Below are 24089 nucleotides of genomic sequence, written 5' to 3'. Positions count from 1 at the left end.
AAAAAACATAGATTCTGCCATCACTATCACACCGATATCCAACCAGGCCTGAATAATTCATACATCACTGAGTTTTTCATCTGGTCTGGACTCTTGTCTTAAAGAGAATCTGTATTGTTAAATTCGCACAAAAGTAAACATACCAGTGCGTTAGGGGACATCTCCTATTACCCTCTGTCACAATTTCGCCGCTCCTCGCCGCATTAAAAGTGGTTAAAAACAGTTTTAAAAAGTTTGTTTATAAACAAACAAAATGGCCACCAAAACAGGAAGTAGGTTGATGTACAGTATGTTCACACATAGAAAATACATTCATACACAAGCAGGCTGTATACACCCTTCCTTTTGAATTTCAAGAGATCATTTGTGTGTTTCTTTCCCCCTGCAGCTATCTTCCACTGAAGTGTCAGGCTGTTTCTTCCTGCAGAGTGCAGACAGCTCTGCCTGTATGTAATTCCTCAGTATGTGAAAGCCCAGCCAGCTCAGAGGAGGATTTATCCAGCTTGTAAAAGATAAGAGAGAAGAGTGAAGCTGCCCTAATCTAAATAATACACAGGCAGTGTGCAGAGAGGGGCCTGGAAGGGGGAGTTCATAGCAGAACCACAACACTGAAGAACTTGGCAGCCTTCCAGACACAGGCTGACAAGTCTGACAAGAGAGAGATAAGTTGATTTATTACAGAGATGGTGATAGTAGAACGTGCTGCAGTAAGCCTGAACACATTAGAATAGCTTTTGGAACTTGTAGGATGATAAAAAACAGGATGCAATTTTTGTTACGGAGTCTCTTTAAATGTCAAAACTGTCCATCAAGAGAAATAAGACTATAAATAAAAATATATGTATACTGGATATTTGCTACAGTGACCCATATAGTGACCCGTATATATACACACTACACACATGCAATTTGTTAGTCACTGTGTACCTATGCAACAGTAATGCCACACATTATACAACTTTTCTAGCAAACAGCAAGGCCCTAGAACTGGATGAGGACAACTATGGATTCAACTACCAACTCCCTACCCCTCATCTGACAACTGCCTGTCTTTGGTGCTAGTACAGAGGTAAGCCAATTGCATTCGGTGGGGTGGCGGGCGGCCAGCCCAGAAGGTATAAGGAAGAGCCAAGTTAATGCATGGAATCGGATAGGTGGAGGGTATGGCAGAGGGCATTAAGGGCATCCTAACTAGACAGTTCTGCTAAATTAGAGGATTCGCCGACACTCAGTACACTCTCACTAATGGCACAGGCTTGCTCTGCTGCAATGCCAAAGCTATGCAGTATACAGCCTTGCCACCACTTTGCTGCCATTCAGTCCTCTCTACAGGACTAATGCATACATCACAGAGTTTTTCATCTTTAGATTGTAAGATAACAAGCCTCTTGTGTCTTGGAATTTGATATTTATTTTGTATCTTGCAATTTGTTATACATTTTATTCATTATGTTACGTATGTCATTTACATTGCCAATTCTGTATATATTTGGTGTATACCATTGTCTTTATTATTATAAACCCACTGTTTGGTTCTTAATTTTATAAAGCGCCAACATATTCCATGGCACTGTACAATCAATAACAATAATAATAATAATTTACAGGCACAATATGATCATTGCCCAAATCAGTACCAGCAGACTGGAAAATGATGATTTGTTTGCCTACCTGGTTTGATGGCAGTCTCAGAAAAAAAAAAAACCTTTTGGATTTTCTTAAAATATCACAGTGCTGGTAATATCTCTTCCATCTACTTCCACTGGCATTAATATTCATGCCCAGTGGATCCTCAAATCAGGTTTATTGAAAGTTTATGAAGCTCCTGCTAATTAGATTTTTAACCTCATTATGTACAGAGGAAACAACAAAAACAAAAACAATACAATGTGTGGCTATTGGATTTCTTATTAGCATACTGGGTTTACGCAAACACAAATACTAAATTCTGGAGCGAATCACAGATGCATATTCAAATTATAACAGATATTTGTATGGTGTGTTTGCTCTCTCAAGTTCAACCCTGCCTTTTTTCATCTCCCTTCATCCTCCCTAAAAGCTTATTTGTCCTGTACATTTTCACTGTACAGAATTATTGAAGTCATAAAGGTAATGTCAGTGTCATTGTCATTTACAGTGTCATTGTCAACTTATGGAGTGCTACTACATATATACATGGTGCTGTGCACGTGAGAGTCACATGCACAGCACCATGTATACAGGTATAGATATGTAGTAGCACTCCATAAGTTATTTCCTGTTCTCCCATCGAAGTTAGTGATATAGGCTTAGAGTCAGTAATATCTGGGTACTGCCTCTGTCAGTCAGCAATTCTGACCTATGCCTTGACAGTGGCAGTCCTCTTACTCTCTCCTGCATCCTATTACACAATGCACCAATGCTGAGGGATAGCTACACCCCATTCCTGGGGCACAGTTAGGCGTGGAGAGGGATAAGCAACGATCCCCACAGCACTAAAGGGGTCCACTTTATACAGATAGTGCACTGCATAGGAGCACTCAAAACTGTGAGGGCCCATTTTGTTTGACATTTGAATGCATTACTAATTAGAGTTATTTGCTTTTACATGTGCCTATAGGGCTTGTCCAGACGGACTACAGTGTTGTATAAGTGGAAGTTTTAACAGGTGACTGTCATCCGTAATTAGAATTTAGTGACATTTTCACCTAGACCACTTTGCTGTTAGTGTCCCCATCTGGAAGAATTTGCATCACCACGGGAAGTCGGCAAATCTTTCATCAGAACCCCTGTTAAAACAAAATCACATCCGTAACTTCTCCACTGTGGTAGGTTTTCCACACCATTAAAAAGTCTAAAAACAAAATCTTGTTAATAGAAAAAGTACCTGAAATGGTTACAATTGTTGCGTTCACATTCCTTGACACTTTATCAAGTGATGATGGTAACATGAAGTGTTTTGGCATGCAGCTGTCCCACTATTAGGAGACACCACTTTGATGCAAGGAGAGGCATAACTTCTCTGTTTGCTAAGTAAACAAAAAGGCACAATCTCTGCATGCCCAGCTGAGATGGCTGCACCAGAGAGGATTAGGATCTAATGGGGCCCTAGGCAAGGTACTATAGTAGATTTTGGGCCCCCCTTGTGGTCCTTTTGGTAAGCTGAAGTGGAGAGATGTCAAAGAAGGTGGCAGGTGGGACCCTGAGACTCCCACTAAGCCCCAAAAACCTGCCTAGGTTGCCAGGTGGATTATCCTGCACTGGGCTGCACTGATCCTAAAGAGAGAATACCTTCACTCACCTGGTTAGCTCCCTCTGAACTTGAAATTGCTGCTCAGACTCCCATGAGGCAAGTCCCCCAGCAGGGATCAGGAATGGATCCCTAGGGTGACATTGCAGGGTAGACACTGAACAGATATGTCACTAGCCTTTAGGCTGCCAGATTCTGCTGCTATGTGTGTGATCTAGCATATGTACATACCTCAACTGTATTGTGAAATGTTGCTAGGTGTGATTTTTTGCATATATGACATAACCAGGGCAGCCATCGGGTGGTACAACTGACACAGCAGTGAGGGGCCCAGGGCTTCTGGGGGCACTGCCCCCCCCAAATCTCTGGAAGGGCCGCATTTGCTGGCTGCGGGCCTGTGGCTCACTAACCAGCACACCGCGTTCCAGCACTGTGAGAAGAGTGACATCAGCACTTGAACGTGGGGAGCAGATAAGTGAGCCTGCTACTATACTATCCTGGGGAACCTATACCTGGCTACCTATGCTGGGGGCACCTATGCTTGGATACCTATACTGGGGACACCAGGAAGAAAAGAAGGGGACAAAAGAGAACAGATAAAGGATAAGAATGGACCTACAAGTCCCTCTCTAATTTGTTAACTGGGGACTACCTGTATTTTGCTAGTATTCGGCTCCACCACACCATGCCATGGTCAAGCCCACTTTTTGCCACATCACGTTGTGCATGCCGCTTTCTTCAGTGTCAGAGCCATGCACATTTTTCGCCGCAGGGCAGTTCGCACATGGACATGGGGGCGGGCACAGCAACCAGTGGGTGGGCCCAGGGAGGGGGGAGCCAGGCTTGATGATGTGTGAGGGGCCCCAAAATTTCTTATGGCGGCCCTGGACATAACATTATAGGTAGGGTATAACTATACAGTCAGTGCATACTTGGTAGACAAGTTTGGTGGTGGGTTATGACATACTATTGTTTTGAAGGTTCTAATGCTATCCCTTATTTCCTGTCACGGGGACCAGCATCATTCACTTTGAAACCCTAGAAGCTCATTGAGGTTCCAGGAACAGGAAGTGAGGGAAAATGAGAACAGAGAAAGCAGCAGAATCCAAAAGAGGATCTAACATTTTTCTATGTTATCACACATGAAATTAATTTATTTTAAAATATTAAGAGATTTTTAAGGATGGCATTCAAATACAAATGTACATCCAATAAAGTAGAGAGTTGATTTTAGAAGACAATATAAATAGCATTACTTTATGTGTCTCATATTAAGCATGGTGATGCCAGCTGACTTTCAGAGCACACTGCAGAGTGTGGGTGACAATCACTTCCTACAGGAGTTAATGTGGGATAAATTAATCTTCCGTGGCTTAACTTGGAAATGAACCATATAATCTCCCAGACATATGATTACTCATGTGCAGATATAAATAACTGCTGAACTAGATCTAATGTCCCTCAAATCAACGTGAGTCAGAGAAGGAAATAGACTGGATACATATTCTGTGCACATCTTTTTCTGTGTTTACAAATATGACAACATGCAACCACATTCCATTCTACATTAAAGGACAACTGTAACGAGAGGTTTATGGAGGCTGCCATATTTATTTCCTTTTAAACTATACCAGTTGCCCAGCAGCCCTGCTGGTCCTTTTTGACTGCAGTAGTGTCTGAATCGCACCAGAAACAAGCATGCAGATAATCTTGTCATATCTGACAGTAATGCCAGAAACATCTGATTTGCTGTATGCTTTTTCAGGGTGTATGGCTAAAAGTATTAGAGACAAAGGATTAGCAGGATAGCCAGGCAACTGGTATTTATTAATTTAAGTATTTATATAGCGCCGACATATTACGCAGCGCTGCACAGAGTATATTTTCTTGTCACTAACTGTCCCTCAGAGGGGCTCACAATCTAGTCCCTACCATAGTCATATGTCTATGTATGTATCGAGTAGTACATGTATAGGGCCAATTTAGGGAGAAGCCAATTACCTTATCTGCATGTTTTTTGGGATGTGGGAGCCAGGAGGAAATCAGAGTGCCCGGAGGAAACCCATACAGACACGGGAAGAACATACAAACTCCTTGCAGATGTTGACCCGGCTGGGATTCAAACCGGGAACCCAGCGCTGCAAGGCGAGAGTGCTAACCACTACGCGCTGTGTTTATTTAAAAGGAAATAAACATGGCAGCCTCCATATCCCACTTGTTGCAGTTGTCTTTTAAAGTTAATCTAAATGCCTGAAACAACCCCCCATAAAAAATAGATAGAGATATTTATAAAAGGTAAGGTCCCATTTCCTCTACATTCGTGGCACACATTTTTTCTCACAATCAATGGGCTGTTTCCCGAACACTAAGAATCCAGCGCAGGAGATTTGGGCGCAGTTGGCGCCACCATAGGCCGTAATAGGAATTACCAGCGCACAGAGTGTAACTTTGGCGCCGTCAGAAGATGGAGCTGAAGTTACATTTAAAACACTGTAATTCAGCTTCCAGCAATAGCTGGAAGCCGAATTACACCATTCCCTACTATACATGGAGGCCTGGAGGGGGAATAGTATTTAACACGGCCGGGGCTTGTGCAGCAGCAGGATCAGCCATATACCGGCTGTATCCTGTGCCCAAGTCTCCTGCGCCGATTCCTCTTGTACGCCTGTTTCTACTAGATCTAATTTTTCATGAGTGGAAAAAAAGCATTTTTTTGGACGACTTGTCCTTTATCCCAATGCAGAGCATTGGCATGGGCATGGAAAATGCACATGCTCCTGCAGATGCGCATGTGTAGAGTGCAGAAAAAAGGCTCTACATGCAATAGGTGTTGGCATTTAAATTCTGGAAAGTTGACATCTGTGGTTCACAAAATTTGGATGGGCCCGATCAGGGCCGTTTTGGGGGGCCGGAGGGGTCACAGCATGAGGGGAGAGCTTGGCCACACATCAGCAGGGACTGGGGGGGCACCTCCCACACCTCGGGCTCTCCCCTCAACACTCCCCTCCAGGATTTATCAGCGGCAGCAGGCGGAGGGCAGGAACACATACCTTTATGTGTTCCACCGCCGGAGGTTCCTCTCTCTAAAGCTGGCCACTAACGGTCCAATTTCTAGCGAAAAATCGTTCGAGCGATCAGAAATTCTGATAGGATTGGTTGTAAATAATCTCCATTGGTGGACACAATCGATTATGAACGAGTGAAAAAAATGTCGCCCGAATGAATTTTCGTCGAACGAAAATTTGGATTTTCTTGGTGGTCGTGATAGATCGGAAGCAATGATTGGTTAGTTGATGATGTAGTGAACGATTTTTCGTCCGATCAGAATTTCTGATCGCTCGAACGATTTTTCGCTAGAAATTGGACCGTTAGTGGCCAGCTTTAGTGTCTGACACTACTTCCTGTTTAAACAGGAAGTAGCTTGAGGACCTTAGAGATCGGACCTCCGCGGTGGATGGAGGTATGTGTTCCTGCCCGCTTTGCTGTCGCTGCGCCTACCTAGTGTGTCCATCTCCTCTTACCTTAGATCAGTGCTGTCCAACTAGCGACCCGCGGGCCGCATCCGACCCGCCAGGCCTCCTGCTGCGGCCCACCTGCCGCCTGCTCCATGCAGTGGCGACGTGAGAGGACTTTTTTTAAAAAAAAACCCTTTCCCTCATCCTGCTGAAATGTATATAATTACTGCCCCCCCCCCTCGTTCTACCCTGATAGGCGGCGAGCAGGAGATAGGAGTCAGGTAGACTGGCGCATAGCAGCCACGCGGTGGACCCCAAATGCTGGACGTGACCGATGATGTCACATCCTGCATTTGAATTCACAGTGCGGCTGCTATGCGCCAGTCTGGCTGGCTCCTATCTCCTGCTCGCCGCCGATCTGAGGTGTATTAACGGCGGCAGCAGCCCAGGGTAGAATGGGGGGGGGGAGGGGGTGCAGTAATTATATACATTTCAGAATGGGGGGGGGGCTGGGGGCTGTAAATGTGTACATTTATCATTCTGATTGCATTTTGTGGGGAAATATGCTGCCAGTCTGATTGCATTGTGTGGGGACATTTTGTGGGGAAATATGCTGCCAGTCTGATTGCATTTTGTTGGGAAATATGCTGCCAATCTGACTGCATTTTGTGGGAATGGGGGAAATCTGCTGCCAGTCTGACTGCATTTTGTGGGGAAATCTGCTGCCAGTCTGATTGCATTTTGTGGGGAAATCTGCTGTCAATCTGATTGCATTTTTGGGGAAATCTGCTGCCAATCTGACTGCATTTTGTTGGGAAATACAATGCCAATCTGACTGCATTTTGCAGGGAAATTTGCTGCTAATCTGATTACATTTTGTGGGGAAATCTGCTGCCAATCTGATTGCAGTTTGTGGGGAAATCTGCTTCCAGTCTGATTGCATTTTGTGGAGAAATCTGCTGCCAATCTGATTACATTTTGTGGGGAAATCTGCTGCCAATCTGACTGCATTTTGTGGGGAAATCTGCTGGCAATCTGACTGCATTTTGTGGGGAAATCTGCTGCCAATCTGACTGCATTTTGTGGAGAGATCTGCTGCCAATCTGATTGCATTTTGTGGGGAAATCTGCTGCCAATCTGACTGCATTTTGTGGGGAAATCTGCTGCCAATCTGACTGCATTTTGTGGGGAAATCTGCTGCCAATCTGATTGCATTTTGTGAGGAAATACCCTGCCAATCTGATTGCATTTTGTGGGGAAATCTGCTATCACTCTAACTGCATTTTGTGGGGAAACTGCTTCTAGGTTTTTTTTTTCAAATCTGCTGACACTGTGTATGTTCTGGTCAAATCTGCCGACATTGTGTATGTTCTAGTCAAATCTGCCGACATTGTGTATGTTCTGGTCAAATCTGCCGACATTGTGTATGTTCTGGTCAAATCTGCCGACATTGTGTATGTTCTGGTCAAATCTGCCCACACTGTGTATGTTCTGGTCAAATCTGCCCACACTGTGTATGTTCTGGTCAAATCTGCCGACATTGTGTATGTTCTGGTCAAATCTGCCGACATTGTGTATGTTCTGGTCAAATTTGCCAACATTCTGTATGTTCTGGTCAAATCAGCTGACATTGTGTATGTTCTGGTCAAATCTGCCAACATTGTGTATGTTCTGGTCAAATCTGCCGCATTGATTGAACAGATTTTCTAGTCAAGTCTGCCGACATGATTGAACGTTCTGGTCAAATCTGCCAACATTGTGTATGTTCTGGTCAAATCTGCCGCATTGATTGAACAGATTTTCTAGTCAAGTCTGCTGACATGATTGAACGTATTTTCTGGTCAAATCTGCTCACATTACATGTATTTTCTGGTGAAAGCTGATCACATTACGTGTATTTTCTGGAGAAAAGCTGTGCAATTATGTGAATCAATTTTCTGGGGGAAAGGGTGTATTTTTAAATTACAGTTAGCTCTGCCCTCATCCGGCCATGGCCACGCCCATTTTTTTGGCATGGCGCAGGTTATGGCCACTCCCATTTTTTGGCGGGTGTGGGCCCACAGTTGGTATTTTGCACAGGCGCCCACAGCTGGCTATGTCCGCCACTGAATAGTGGTAATCATTAACAAATGTTCCCCATCCCCCTCTTGCACCTCTGACACGGTAGTTGCCATTGGCAGGTTTTGGTGCGCCAAATCAATTGTTATGTATAGAGTGCTTGGGGGGGGCCCATTGTAAAACCTGCATCGGGGCCCACAGCTCCTTAGCTACACCACTGGTGTCACACACACAGACAACTCCAATATGCCTTCATATGATGGTACAGTTAGCTTTTAAAGGAGTGGTGAGGTAAAATAAGCATATGCTTTTTTACTTACCTGGGGCTTCTTCCAGCTGCTAGAAGTGTCTGTGTCCCTCGCTGCAGCTGTGATCTTCTCCAGCTTCCTGCTGTCAGCCTATAACGGATCACTGACCCTTTGGCTACTACCGATGTGCACTTCCAGCGGTGACGCATGGGCACCCTGATGGTAAGTAAAAAAGCATATGCTTATTTTACCTTCCAACTCCTTTAACCCCTAGCCAACTGGCAGCGTGAATGCAGCGGCAGTCCAAGGACCACTCCACACCAACTGGCGTGAATGGCTGCGGGCAGGGATTGCAGGAGATGGCGCGCTGATACACGCACATCTCCGCATGAATGATGGAGCTCTGCTACTCCTTCAGTCTCCCAGCAGTGATCGGCACTTGGAGACTGTTAGATGGTGAAACCACCATCTATTAACACTGTACAGCGCTGCGATCTACAGCAGCGCTGTACTGGGAACAGCCATGTGACACGGCTCTCCCACTGGGAGGCACGAAAGCGATCTGCTGTGATAGGCTGAAGCCTTTCACTCCCGATCGCTGTCATTGGCTGATGGGGAGGGAGGGTGTTACAGAAAATAAATAAAAAAATAGATAAATGTAATAAATAAATAAATATTTATAATAAATAAATAAACAATCTGACCCCACCAACAGAAAGAAAAAGGGGGGCGGGATCACTTGTGTGCAGGGTTGGATGGCCCGGCAGCAAGGCCTTAAAGCTGCAGTGGCCCAATTAGGAGAAATTGGCCTAGTCACTAGGAGGGCTTAACACCGCAGTCCTCAAGTGGTTAAATGACAATTAAAGAACACTTCAAGTGTCCTAGAGGCTGTATATGAAAACTAATTGTTCCACAGTGCTCAAAAGTTCCAGATTTTTACCTCATCACAAGGATAAGCCTAACAAAATAAAACAGAGGAGGAGAAGGATGAAGAGAAGCCTTGGTTCCACCTTTTCTACATGTGCTTCTTGTTATTTCAGTCAGTAGCTGTTGCATGTGAGAACAGATGAGATTATGAAATATATGGAGTAGTATGATGAAAGCTTCAAAGAGTGACAGCAGGATGAAAATTTACATCAGGGATTTGCTCACTGAAGGTCATATGTTACGTAAATCAAATATTGCACGTATAAAACAATGGTTCACAATTAAAATAATGGTAAATGATGCAACTGTGCTTCATGCGCATACATTTTTATCTTTTTTATGCCATGCCAGAATAGTTTGCATTGCAGTAAAAGCAATATTTTTTCCCTTGAAAAAGTGCTAGCACTGATATAAAGCAGACTGCAGTTAAAGCGAGTGCATGAAAAAGGGGTGCAAGAAAATGTGGGCACTCAATGTCGGCTAGTAGAATATCTGTAAAATTTACCAATACTCTATGTTTTAAAAGTGTAAATTATCGTACAAAAATATTGGTTAACAATGCAGATATTTTACTACAGCGTAACATAACACTACTCTCACACAGGACCCTCCCTTACCCAACCTTAATCACCTGCCTAACCTTAACTGCCCCCCCACACCTAACCTTAACCCCCCGAACCCCACCCCCAATCCGCTGCTATTACAAAAATGTTGGGGCGCTGCCATTATCACGGTTTAGTGAATCAAGTTCTATAGCCTCCATTTATAATTGCACCTACGGCGGCACCCAAGTTTCTTCCAATAGCGGGCACCGAAATTTCCCACTTCGGTTAAGCTACCCCTGAAGCAGGGCTCACACTTGCTTAAAATGTACATATTGCTTCCCAATGCACAATCACAGTGCACTGGGAGCAAGCGGGGGAAACAAACCCCTCAAAGCTGCGTTTTTTTCACGTGCAATTGCCTCTTGCTGACAGTAAGCTGCTCTCAGATGGCTGCCGGCCAAGAATGAAGATTCAGTCACGGGAAAACACTGCCGTTTTTCCATGGCCTCAAGTGTGACCCTTCCCTCAATCAGGGAAAATAGTACTGTATTGAATAAAGCCCATGGTGGGCTAGATTACATTCTACATAGCCTCCTGATGTTTGTTGTCCTCGAGGTCCCTCCTGTTCCCTGTACCTGGTCTTCTTACCTCCCGACCCTTCTGGAAGTCCCCCCCAAATGTTGTGCAGGCACAAGTTTTGAATTGTGCATAAGCAGTGAAACAAGCTTGTGGACAACCTCTTGCGTTTGCTGTGCACGTGTGTTTTGGAACTCGCACCTGCACACTTTTGAATTGCACAGTGTGTGGTGTAGCTTCCTGGAAAATAATTTGAATACTTAGAGGACTGGTGACAAGGAACAGCAGGGTCCCCAAACACAATGAGCAGCTTCAGAACACTCAGGAGGTGGTAATCTAGCCCAACATGGGCATCATTCATTTTTTCCCCAGTTCAAGGGTACTTTAAAGTCTACCTGATGACTAAAAGGAACAACAGCAGCAGAGTGAGTGCCGAGAAGTTCAGCACTGCCTTGTACCAACAGTACTTTCCATGACACAAAACAGCTGTTTTCCAAGGAATAGTGAGTGTACAAATTCCTTTCCACCCAGGTGCCTGCGTGACACTTCCGCAATCTGACTGGTGCTCTTCTCACACATATATAGTTGGTGATGGCCTCCAGTTAGCTCTGACTAGCTGGATGTGTGGGCGGAGCCACGGTCAGAGATCTGAGCAGTCACATGGGCACCTGAGAGGGTAGGAAACACACAACAGGATCAGGCAGCAAGACCTGCAACTGCTATTTTTTAAAAAAAATTTTACCTTTAAGCGGGAAGAAGCTGTTGAAGACGGAATGGAACTAGGTTGCCAGGCACACTATGCAAGGGGCGTATTTTCCCTTAACTTGTGTTGTGTATCCAGGGCAGGAAATACTACATGTGGGGCGTTCTATCCAGGGCAGGAAATACTACATGTAGAACAGTGTCACTGCATAATGTACTGTGCACAGAATACAGTGTTTCTCTAAGGGAATGAGAACATTTATCTTCTTCTGTAATAGTTTTACGCTTGTGACAAATGTGTAACAGTGTGATGCATTCATGTTTGTATAACCACAGGACACTCTTTATTGTGTGTGTGTTTAAGATGAAGTAAACAGTGCTGGTAATGGTATTATTTCAAAAATGCACACAAATTGAGAACCCTCTGTAAGAGAACTGGTATATGTGGCAGCACTGACACCTGGTACTCCTGTGTAAGGATGCTGTGTGAAGATGCTATGTATCACTTCTCTCCCCCTGGGCAGAGGCACACTGCTTGAGTATATGGTCACGATGATAAGGGTTATTGCATCTATGCCAGCAGACACTGCACCACTGCAGAGAGTATGCTATGCAGCCTGCCATATGTACTCTATAAAAACACACGATTGGTTCGCACGATGGCCAGGGGCCCCGGACCTCTCTCACTGGCCGGGGCCCCAAGGCCAATGCGCGATACCTGGAGGAGAGTGCAGGTGGGCCTGGACCTCTCACACCCAGGCTCTGGACCTCTCACTTCCAGAAAACCCACCAACACTGCCTCCATACTGAATGCTAAATTCGACACACACAAGCAATAGAACACAGCAATACATGCATGCAGCTACATTTAATACATGCATATACATACATGCAGCGCATTGGCCTTGGGGCCCCGGCCAGTGAGAGAGGTCCGGGGCCCCTGGCCATCGTGCGAACCAATCGTGTGTTTTTAAACGTTTTTTTTCAGCTCTAGGACATGGCAGACAGGTGAGCGGTTAGGGAGGGACCCCTGTGGGAGGAATGCCTGCACGGGGCGGTCCTGCTAGCTACGCAGTCTTGCGATTTGCGTCCAACTGAAGCATCCCACCTGAATGCTAATGGCTGCTAGATGTGGTATGGCAGGTAAAGGGTGTATGACAGTGCATCCTGATTGGTTGACGAGCACCTGCTGACGACTTAAATGTAGCTGCATGCATGTATTGCTGTGTTCTATTGCTTGTGTGTGTCGAATTTAGCATTCAGTATGGAGGCAGTGTTGGTGGGTTTTCTGGATGTGAGAGGTCCAGAGCCTGGGTGTGAGAGGTCCAGGCCCACCTGCACTCTCCTCCAGGTATCGCGCATTGGCCTTGGGGCCCCGGCCAGTGAGAGAGGTCCGGGGCCCCTGGCCATCGTGCGAACCAATCGTGTGTTTTTATAGAGTACATATGGCAGGCTGCATAGCATACTCTCTGCAGTTTTATCAGCTCTAGGACATGGCAGACAGGTGAGCGGTTAGGGAGGGACCCCTGTGGGAGGAATGCCTGCACGGGGCGGTCCTGCTAGCGACGCAATCTTGCGATTTGCGTCCAACTGAAGCCTCCCACCTGAATGCTAATGGCTGCTAGATGTGGTATGGCAGGTAAAGGGTGTATGACAGTGCATCCTGATTGGCTGACGAGCACCTGCTGACGACTTAAATGTAGCTGCATGCATGTATTGCTGTGTTCTATTGCTTGTGTGTGTCGATATGTACTCTATCACTGGCTCAGATAGTTATTCATATTCTCTCAGTATGACAAGGAATCATTGTGAGGAACATGCCCCACGTACCCAGACTGATGCCTTGTGCACTGGCCTTATTTCCAATCTCAAAGATGGCTGCTGCATAATTATATTAAAAAATATACTACAGTCTCCCTGTGGCATTGATTGAATTGGCACTGCACCCTTCAAATACATCCAGAGGCATTTTATATGTTGTTGTTGTGATAATATAATATTTTAAATTAAAACAAACAAAATAAACGGTTGTTGAAAGGTAAAATATATAACCCCTCAGTACAATCTATATTGCAAGAAGAAGCTGATTCTTGTGATACAGGCGCCAGCAAATAATAAAAATAGCTTTCTACTTCATACCTGTTACAAATGCTCTGCAGGTCAGGAGCCAATTGGCCATTAAAAGAAGCTATTAAGATTGTTTGGACCTGTTGATCAAGTATCTCTTCATAAACATACAGCTTACTATTTGCTGTTTCACTAAAAACATGTCGATTTTTTTTACAATGTTTTGTTTTTATGTACAGTATAATGCAAACCTGAAGTAAACCTGTGACATGAGGAAAAAAAAAAGTTGCATGCATGGTTCAGAGGCTTCCCATGTCCTTCTTGACCCCACCGCAGCTACTGGGAACCCTCTTCTAGCTTTCAGCCCTGCGCCTCCACACATTGTGCGAGTATGGCTATACATGTGCGAGTACAGCTGCGCATGCGCAGTATGGTAATGCCCGCTCAGGCAGGCGAGTGTGGCTAGAAGAACATATCCGATAAGCCATTCTCACATATGTTCGGAGGAGTCCTACACAGCAGTGATGGTGATGGGCACCAGAGGATTCCTTCTATTTGGGTGAATATCTACCTCCCTCCCCCACTCACCTTTAAGACACTTTCCTTTAAGACAGTGACACAACTGACACAAGGACCTGCAGCACATGACATAAACTGTCCAGTGGAGTTAGCTTTCCCACTTTGTACTGGTAACCTGACTTGATTTGACAAAGAAGCAATCAAGGAGAATGGACTGATAACACAATAAATATAATTATCACAAGCCCAGAATGATCAGCCAAAGCACTAAAGCTCAGAACACACATTAGATCATTATTGTCTCAAACGAATGAGAAATGACCTGTCACCTTAGTTTCATAGAAAAAAAAAGGCACAAAAATTTGAAAAGTTACCAACAGACAACAATTGGTGATGTGTACCAACCCATCCTGGTGGATCTGTTTGGATGATAATCAGGGTTAGATAGATAGAAAATACATATACGGGATGATGATAAAGTATCGCTTCATTCAAAACGTTCATGTGTGGCTACCCACGTAAAAATCTAGTTTCTCGGTTTTGAGCTTCCGCTAATGATCTGATTGATAGACCTTCGTAGGGCCGCCGTTGAATTCAAACGTGCCGTGTTGCTGTCAGACGTCGTTCATTTGTCGCATTGCTGTTGGAGATCGTTGGTTTTCTAACTCCCTTGTAGATTCCCTTTTGGTGCCACAACAGGTCTGCATTGTTGAGGCATTAAGGGTAGGAACACACTAGTGGTGTGCTATGTGCTATGGAAAACACATATACGATTCTGCCTAGTGTGTTCCTACCCAAACTCAGTAAGATTTCTGAGGCCCTTTTTACACTTAATGAGTTGCATTGAGTTGCGTTGAGTCGCTTTTGCCAAATGAGATGCAAGGCGATGCAACTCAACGCAACACATCTAAGTTTGAATCCAGCCTGAAGGGGTCCTGTGGTATCTGGCACCAAGACGTTTGCAGATGCAAAGCAGGGCCTTTTTTAAGTGGACTCGTTTTTCCAGCACATTCACAAATGCCTGATCAGACGGAGGCCATACATGACTCAACAAAAAGGTTTGATTTTCCCATTTTTCCATACAAAATAATCTATTTTCTTTAACCCTTTGTAAAATTCTGATCAATTTTTAGAACAACTGAATAATATATGGTGGACGTGGTTTGGTTTTTCCACCAATACAATCAATCAGGGAAAAAAAAAGAAATTGTATGGTATATTTGGAGGTCAAAAGAAATGTGATTCATCAGAGGAATTACCTCCTTGAGTAGCTCTAAGGTCCAGTTCTAATGCTCACCTGCTCATTGCAGTGGCTTGCTGCAGTAGACACTGTGTGTGTTTTCTCATTAGCAAACACAAGTTAAGGGAAAATGCGCATGTCCTAACACACACGCATTATGTCCAAAAAATGCACATGCGAAAAAGTTTGCGTTTTCCATGCAGGCAAGTGGGAACTCTGCCTAATTTGTGCTTCAGTAAGTCTTCTGTGGGATCTGGCCAGATGGGTTAGCCTTTGCTCCCCATTTGTCACCATAAGCTTTAGGTGCCCATGACCACATTGCCAGATCACTAGCCTTCTTTAGACCACTTTTACTTTTAAGAGCTATTAACCAGAGCATAGTGGGAACAACCCACAAGACCTAGTATTTTGGAGATGCTCTGACCCCAATGCCTAGCCAACTTGATTTGTCCTTTGTCAAAGCATTTCACCTGCTTATAATTTCCCATTATTCCTGTTTACAACACATATGTGTAACACAACACACACACACACACAGAATGTGAGATTTCCAGTGGCAGAAATCCTTCACACTGACTACAGAAAAGGCAATCCCAGAGAGCTGGCTAGATCCCAAGCCAGACAACATGCAGATGTAACTTACTCTACATGTCATTCTGGCCCATGGAGAATTGAGTGTTACCTGGCAAACACTAATCTCTGTGAAGGAGAGGCATCAGATGCTAGACATCTTGAGGCAACAAGAGCCAAAACGAAACACTAACAAGGGGTATTTCTTTTCAACATCCTGTAAAAGACCAGTGCAGAAAAGGATGCTGCACTATGCAGCAGCAACAGCAAGACCTGCCTGTGTGCTGATGGCTCTATACAGCTCCCAGTGCACAGGCACCCTGTCACTGGGCATTAGCATTCCCAAGCACAGCCACACTGCAGACAGTCAAACACAAATGCAATCCATAGGGTCTCAAACAAGAGATCCTTACCTGCCTCTAAACACAACTTGTACCTTTCTCTGTCTTACCTGGAACAGATCACTTTGCACTTGTAAATCCTGTGATAAAATACATGGCATAAGGACAATTCCTACAGAGATGCATCCAAATTATAGCTCAGAAAGGGTCATTACTGCTAAAGCATCACATCATATACTTAGGAGAATACATCTGTATCTGGAGGTTTCTTACCTATAACGTGCATAACCAGTTTTGAAGCCAGTTATTTGATGGTGTGTTTAATTTAAGTGACTGTTGCTGCAAATATAAATACTAATAACATGTTCACTGCAGGTAATTATCAAATCAAGTCACATGGTATAAACAAAAGCTTTGTGTGGATCTCTTACCTTCAGCACAGGCAAGCCGACATTGACCTTGCAGAGAAGAAATTCATGATCTGCCACAAGACGCTGCTCCTCTATGATAATCCACCAGTAAACGAGGTATCACTGCTGATCTCCTAGCGTGGGCTTCCCATCCATGGATGTGAGAGGTAGAGAGACTGAGGACAGACAGCATAGGTTCTGGCAAGCCTGTGCACAGTGAGGAGACCGTCCCTGGCTCTCCTGGAAGATTTCTGTGTGCTCTGTGTTGTGAGCTGTGCTTGTAGAAGTGCCTGTGGTTGGGCAGGAGCTCCGCACACACCGCACAGCAGCAGCAGCAGCAGAGCTCTGAGTCCCCGGACCGCCCCCACTGATACTGTCTGTCACTCAGCACGGCTCCTGCAGGAGTGGGAGGGAAGCTGCCTATTTGTCCCCATAGGCTTTCTTCAGCACTGCGTTCTTACTTCATTACAAGTTCAACCAGGCTGCAAATTCATGCAGCTTTTTTTTTCTAACCTATAAATACTAGAAATACAGTATAACCTTCACTATGTTTCAGGTGTATACAATGGTTAAAGGCGCCCATAAATGATACAATTTTACTGAACTATCGACCTTCCAATCCAATAATTGTGATCAGAAGGAAATGATTGATAGAGACCATACATGGAATAAAATATATAACCAATCTGTTCATTTCAGATAACATCAATCCGAAAAGCAGGTTGATCATAGGGAGAATTGCAATCATTTTTTCTGATTGTAAATAAAAAATCACATATGTTCAATTTTTCCCCAATTATGAAAAAAAAAAGTGATTGAAGATCCAGAAAAAAATGCTTGGGTCGGTACAGAAAGAAATTGTCAATCTATCTTACACCATTTAATTTTTATATAAATTGATCAGAAAAGTCCAACACTCCTGTGCTTCTTTTATAAAAAAAAAAATGGATAATTCAATCAGATTTTGCGAATGAATGAAAAAAAAACTTTACATTTTTTGATACAACAATCGTATTTTAATTGTATGGTCAGTGGTCACTTATAAACAGATCCATCATCCGATTTTTTAAACAAATCGTTTGCGGTCGATTAGCACCATCAAACACTATCCAATCTGATCCATCAGAAGGTTGATTGTTCCCTATATTGTATCATTAATGGGCATTAATGGGTGCGTGGCTGCTGTGGTGGGAGGCATGGAGGGGCCCACTTTGGTGTCTCAGGCTCAGCCTTGGGTGCTGGAGGACCTTGTCTCGGCTCTGCTGATACCTCCTTTCCCTTGAGAAATCTTCGCCTTTTATGGAATAGATCATCAGGGCGGTCTGTGTGGCTGATACTGTAGTGAAACCCCTTCCACAGTGTGATGTCATGACCAAGGTCCTGACAGTTTGCTGTCTGTGAACCTTGTTGAATTATGGGAAATAACCGATTCTTCCAACTGCTAAGCAAGCATTATCTCTCTCTGTGCATAGAACTCTCAGAAATTAACATTCCATACAGATCACCTGGCATCAGTGATAAATGTCAGAATGTAAATCAGGGAGAGGAAATATTTTACAATAGGCAAACAGGCCTGGTGCACACCAGAGGAGTTTTTCTGAGCGTTTTGAGTTTTTAAATCTGCTGCTAATGTTATCCTATGTGTCTGTGCACACTGGAGCAATGAGGTTTTGTAAAAAAACCCATAGCATTACATTGGGAAGAGCTTTTAGAGGTTTCAAAAGCTCTTCCCAATGTAATGCTATGTTTTTTTTTTACAAAACCTCATTGCTACAGTGTGCACAGATACATAGGATAACATTAGCAGCAGATTTAAAAACTCAAATCGCTCAGAAAAACTCCTCTGGTGTGCACCAGGCCTGTACACTGACTAAATAATCTATAAGGCCTGGTGCACACCAAAAACCGCTAGCAGATCCGCAATTTTGAAACGCTTTTTCTTATTTTTCTATGGCGTTTTGCTAGCGTTTTGCGGATTGCTGCAGCGGATTTCAGTATAGTACATTTCATATATTGTTACAGTAAAGCTGTTACTGAACAGCTTCTGTAACAAAAACGCCGGCAAAACCGCTCTGAACAGGCGTTTTTCAGAGCGGTTTGCGTTTTTCCTATACTTAACATTGAGGCAGAAACGCATCCGAAATCCAAAAAATGCCTCAACCCGGCATTTTTCGTTTCTGCAAAACGCCTCCCGCTCTGGTGTGCACCACCCCATTGAGATACATTGACCAAGCGGATCTGCAGCCGCAAGCGGCTGCAGAAACGCTGAAAAAGCCGCTCGGTGTGCACCAGCCCTATATTAATATTTTAAAGAATAAGCGATTTTATTCAATATGTTTCCAGGAACAGAATTCCCAACATGAACCAGAATTTTATTCCCAGAGGGTTTTACTTTATAAATCAATAATAATAATTTGTAAATAATTTTACATTCTTGCATGAATGAAAAAGCATTTCAAGTGGTTTAAAAAATCTAATTGCAAAGATGCCAGCATTTTACGGCTTGGATCACACTGCCTCTGCTACCTTGCTGAAGCCCAGTACACAAGCTAGATGAAACTCAGTTGAGGTTCCTGACAACGACCGCCTCTGTTGAGAATATAGTGTGTGTACAGAAGCCACGACCCCATCTGTTGCTCAGACAGTGATCCACCTGGCAGATCGCTTTGGTCATGTGATGGCTGTGAGCATTCTGCGCATGCACAGTTCATTAAGGCTTGTAACTGCACTTGCACAGAACACTCCCAACCATGGGAGCACGACCAAGGCATGCAGCCAGAGCAGTGCATTTGCCGTAGTCAGAACGTGACCCGGCCAGTTCACAGACTTTAATTTTGGTGACAGCAGAACAGAGGGGACCCGGAGGACAATGATGCAATCACTCAAGATGATCCAACGTCTTTCGATACATCTTTTGTTTGATTTTTCAACATCAAATCACGACAGCTGTACATACGCTGAATTATCTGCAGAAATGGCCCCAACCAGCCTCCTCTGCCAAGTTTATAGTATATATACAGTGCTCCCCATAATTATTTATACCCCTGTCAAATTTTGACTTAAAGTTACTTTTATTCAACCAGCCTCTTGAAGACAGACGGCTCTGTGCTGAGCACCTGCAAGAGAGCGCTCGCGCGTGCACAGTCTGGAACAGCTGTCTTCAGAAGCCCAAGTGCTTCTGAAGACTTCTGAAGCCTGGCCAAAGCATAAGAGAGTAGTCTAGGAACAATAAGTCATAGGCTGCTAACGGTGGAGCCTGCGGGGGAACGTGGGGACTGTGAGGCGAACGGGAAGGCTCTATAGGACCCAGAGCCTTCCCTCTCCTCAGGCAAGTATCTGATTTTTGTTTTTAAAATTGCTTCACACTCCCTTTAAGGATGAGCAAAAACATCAAAAAGGTGAATGCTTTGAATATGCATGTGAAGCTGTAAATAGCTTATTGGCTAGTGAAAAATATGTGCCTACGGGGGGAGGACACTGCAGGATGTGAAAAGGGAAATAGCCAACAGGGCCGGAGCTAACATAGATGCAAAGAGCAGAGCCCCAGAGCCTGTAGGGGCCCCCAAGGTTTGTTCCCTCTCTCTTCCAGCTATGGTGACCTCATACATGCCTGCAGAGAACAAAAAAGAGAGGCATCGTGGGATGAAGTCAGGTACATAGAGCCTGGTGCTGCCTCCTGTGTCCTGCCTGGATTAGGTAAGACCCCACTGTGTGTACACTCCGAATTTGTAAGGAAAGGAGGAGGGGAATAATGGGGTCCCCAACAATGCTTTTGGGGACATATGATTGACACCTAATGATTTTGTGTGATAGGGAGTGTGGTCCTGGGAGTTGGCTTGGGTGCTGTGGGTGTGGGGTGCTGTGCGTGCAGCATGACAGAAAATAGTTTTGTTGTTTTTTTTTGCTGCAATTACTGTCAAGAATCACAAACAGACATGCATCATTAGTATAGCAGGTCAGGATCAAGCTCAATCATGCAGGCAGCAATTCAGGGAACAAGCACTGTACAGACACATCACTCTGTTATAGCACAATGACACATGGTGTTGCTATGGGGGTGGGAGGAGGGACTATGGTGAAGCGCACAATAGAGTGGCTCCTAGTTGAAGGGGTAAGGAGTGGAGCAATGTGTTGGCCTGAGAGGACCTGGCATTCTGAATCTATCAGCATCGCATTGGGCAGCTGTGCACAGGCTAGGGTATTGGCAGGGAAACAGTAAATTCGGGCGCCTGAGGCTAGTGGACAAATCGGGCGCCGCCATTTACTCCTATAATAAATATCGTTTAATGGGCGCCCGCTAGGAAAAAAGGGCGCCGGAGAAAAATAACGTTTTAAAAGCGGCGCCCGGAGACTTAATGTTTTATTACTGCTTCTCATGATTACACATTATTTAATGATTTATACATTTTTAAATATTATTTTTAAACGAAAAACAGTACAATATTTTTTTCAAACATTATTTTTAAACGAAAAACAGTACTTTTTTTTTTTTTTTTTTTTACATTATTTTTAAACGAAAAAACCAACAGGGGGGTCTTAGGTTTAGGCACCAACAGGGGGGTCTTAGGTTTAGGCACCAACAGGGGGGTCTTAGGTTTAGGCACCAACAGGGGGTCTTAGGTTTAGGCACCAAAAGGGGGGTCTTAGGTTTAGGCACCAACAGGGGGGTCTTAGGTTTAGGCACCAACAGGGGGTCTTAGGTTTAGGCACCAACAGGGGGTCTTAGGTTTAGGCACCAACAGGGGGGGTCTTAGGTTTAGGCACCAACAGGGGGGTCTTAGGTTTAGGCACTAACAGGGGGGTCTTAGGTTTAGGCACCAACAGGGGGGTCTTAGGTTTAGGCACTAACAGGGGGGTCTAGGGGTTAGGGGTAGGTACAGGGAGGGTTACTTAGGCACCAACAGGGGGGGTCTTAGGTTTAGGCATCAACAGGGGGGTCTAGGGGTTAGGGGTAGGTACAGGGAGGGTTACTTAGTAATTTTTTTTTTAAACGTTATTATACGTTTCACTATTTAAACGAAAGATTAACGTTTTTACAATTGTCGATTTAATGCACAATATTTAATGATTTATAACTTTATAAAACATTAATTTTAAACGAAATACAGTACAATACATTTTTAAACGTTATCCATGCTTATCGTTAAAAACCCGGCGCCCTTTTTTCCCAGCGCCCCTTTTTAACGTACGCATTGGCAGAGCCGGTCCTGATTGGCTGCTTCTTCTGAGTTTTGCATGTGTACAAGGCTTTAACCCCTATTGTTGGAGTAGCTGTACACTTAATGACCCAGATGTACTATTTTTCATTCCATGTTTTGCAAAGATTAAAGGGAACCAGAGAGGAACGGGGGGTTGAAAAAAGAAAATGATTTTATACATACCTGGGGCTTCTTCCAGCTCCATAAGCCTGAATCGCTCCCACGCCGCCGTCCTCAGCTTCCTGGATCCGCCGGTACCGGGCCCGTCACTTCCGGCGGACGCGGCCAATTGTCCGCATCACAGGGGCTCCCTCCATACATGTACGCATGCGGCAGCGCAGTAAGCAGCCACATGCGTATCTGTATGGAGAGAGAGCACCCTGTAATGCGGAGAATTGGCCGCGTCCGCCGGCCGACTTGCCGACTCGCGGCAATGACGGGACCCGGTGGCGGCGGATCCAGGCAGCGGAGGACGGCGGCGTGGGAGCGATCCGTGCGTATGGGGCTGGAGGAAGCCCCAGGTATGTATATTGAATCCTCTCTGGTTCCCTTTAAGGCCCAGTGCACACCAAAACCGCTAGCAGATCCGCAATATGCTAGCGGTTTTGGGAGCTGATTTCAGAGCGATTCTAGGTATGTTTAGAGAGGTTTTCTAAACATACCTAGCGGTTTTGGGTGCGTTTTTGTGTAGCAGATTACACATATTGTTACAGTAAAAGCTGTTACTGAACAGCTTCTGTAACAAGAAAGCCTGGCAAACCGCTCTGAAGTAGCGTTTTTCAGAGCGGTTTGCGTTTTTCCTATACCTTACATTGAGGACGAAACGCTTCCGAAAACCGCAAACGCGCAGCAGGAGGCGCGTTTGCGGCTTGGCAAAAACCTCAAACCGCCGGTGTTCACCATCCCATTGCAATACATTAGCCAAGCGTTTTTCCAGGTGGATGCGGCCGGCGGATCGCTCCAAAAACCGCTCGGTGTGCACTGGGCCTATGTGTCCAAACATTAAGAGAAGAGGAAGATGGTCAGGGACTGATATCACCCAGTGCACAAATTGGGATGGAGTAATGAGACACATCCAAATCATTGTGCGCACAGTTACTCCCAACAGTCAGCTTTCAGAAGACTTTAAAACGGAAGATTAGGCGAAAATGCTAAGGAGTCTGTCTGCGAGTGGAGTCAATGCTTGACATGCTTTTTTAAAATAATTGTAAAGGCATATAAAGTATACTTTTAAGCTTAAGCTCATGGAACTTTTTCTGATTATACATATTATCAGCTTTACAATTTTTTTAGGAATGAAGGACCAAGCTCCCAAAGCTTGAAACCTAGGGCCTGGTGGTTGTGGAGGGGGACAGGCCATTCTCCACTTTAATCAGTATGGCTCCAGAATAGAGCTAGCATCTTTCTGCAGATCTCTCTGCCTCCCGTCCACTAGTGTGGCTGCATGACAAACAACATGCCATCAACTGGATAGGGGGCAGAGGGATCCAGATCAAATGAGATAGCCACTAGAACGTCACAATGGAGAGATGCGGTTGCCTGGAGTTGCCTTCCTGTTGATTGAGCTGCAGAGGGTATGTTTTAAGCTGTTTAACGGAAGTGTAGTGTAGGCACAATTTTGTTGGTGTTACGGAATATAGCTGAGGACTTTATGCTATGGAAGCCAGTATTTATCTTTGAGTAGCAACCTGAGACTGATGTGCAGAGTGACCACGAAGGATAGTTACATTGAGCGCACTTTCCACTACTGTTAACAGGAGTGGCATATTATCTGATAAGCGGCCTACTGGTCCGTGTATGTGCAGCACATGTGGCGTTTGAGAGCACAGTGGTGGTAACACGCCTCGGAGTTGGTGAATGTGCAGTGCCAGGTGGTGGAGCCAAGAGTACAGTAGTATTATGCTTTGTGCAGTTATCTTTATCTAATAAAGAATACAGGGAGACTGATTACAGATGGATACTGTGGAACACAGCAGGGACTAGCTGTTTCTGGTTAGGCACCAG

The 24089-nt window shown here is 44.6% G+C and overlaps 1 protein-coding gene across 5 annotated transcripts in view; it reads right to left on the bottom strand.

The window, feature by feature from the left end:
- The window catches only part of GPRIN3 (GPRIN family member 3), a 205533-nt gene extending 188298 nt beyond the window's left edge, over positions 1 to 17235 (bottom strand). For 4 of the 5 annotated variants that reach the window (XM_068232655.1, XM_068232682.1, XM_068232674.1 and 1 more), the window contains exon 1: positions 16909 to 17235. The gene's annotated coding sequence lies outside the window, so the exon portion shown is untranslated. Of the gene's footprint in view, positions 1 to 16587; positions 16617 to 16908 lie in introns of those variants that run through there. The other variant, XM_068232708.1, reaches the window with a different exon arrangement.
- Positions 17236 to 24089: the final 6854 nt, after the last annotated feature.

This window comes from Hyperolius riggenbachi, chromosome 1 (genome assembly GCF_040937935.1).
Source record: "Hyperolius riggenbachi isolate aHypRig1 chromosome 1, aHypRig1.pri, whole genome shotgun sequence".
NCBI classification, from domain to species: Eukaryota; Metazoa; Chordata; class Amphibia; order Anura; family Hyperoliidae; genus Hyperolius; species Hyperolius riggenbachi.
The sequence above is the reverse complement of the archived record's forward strand: the minus strand, read 5'-3'. Positions and strand labels throughout refer to the sequence as shown.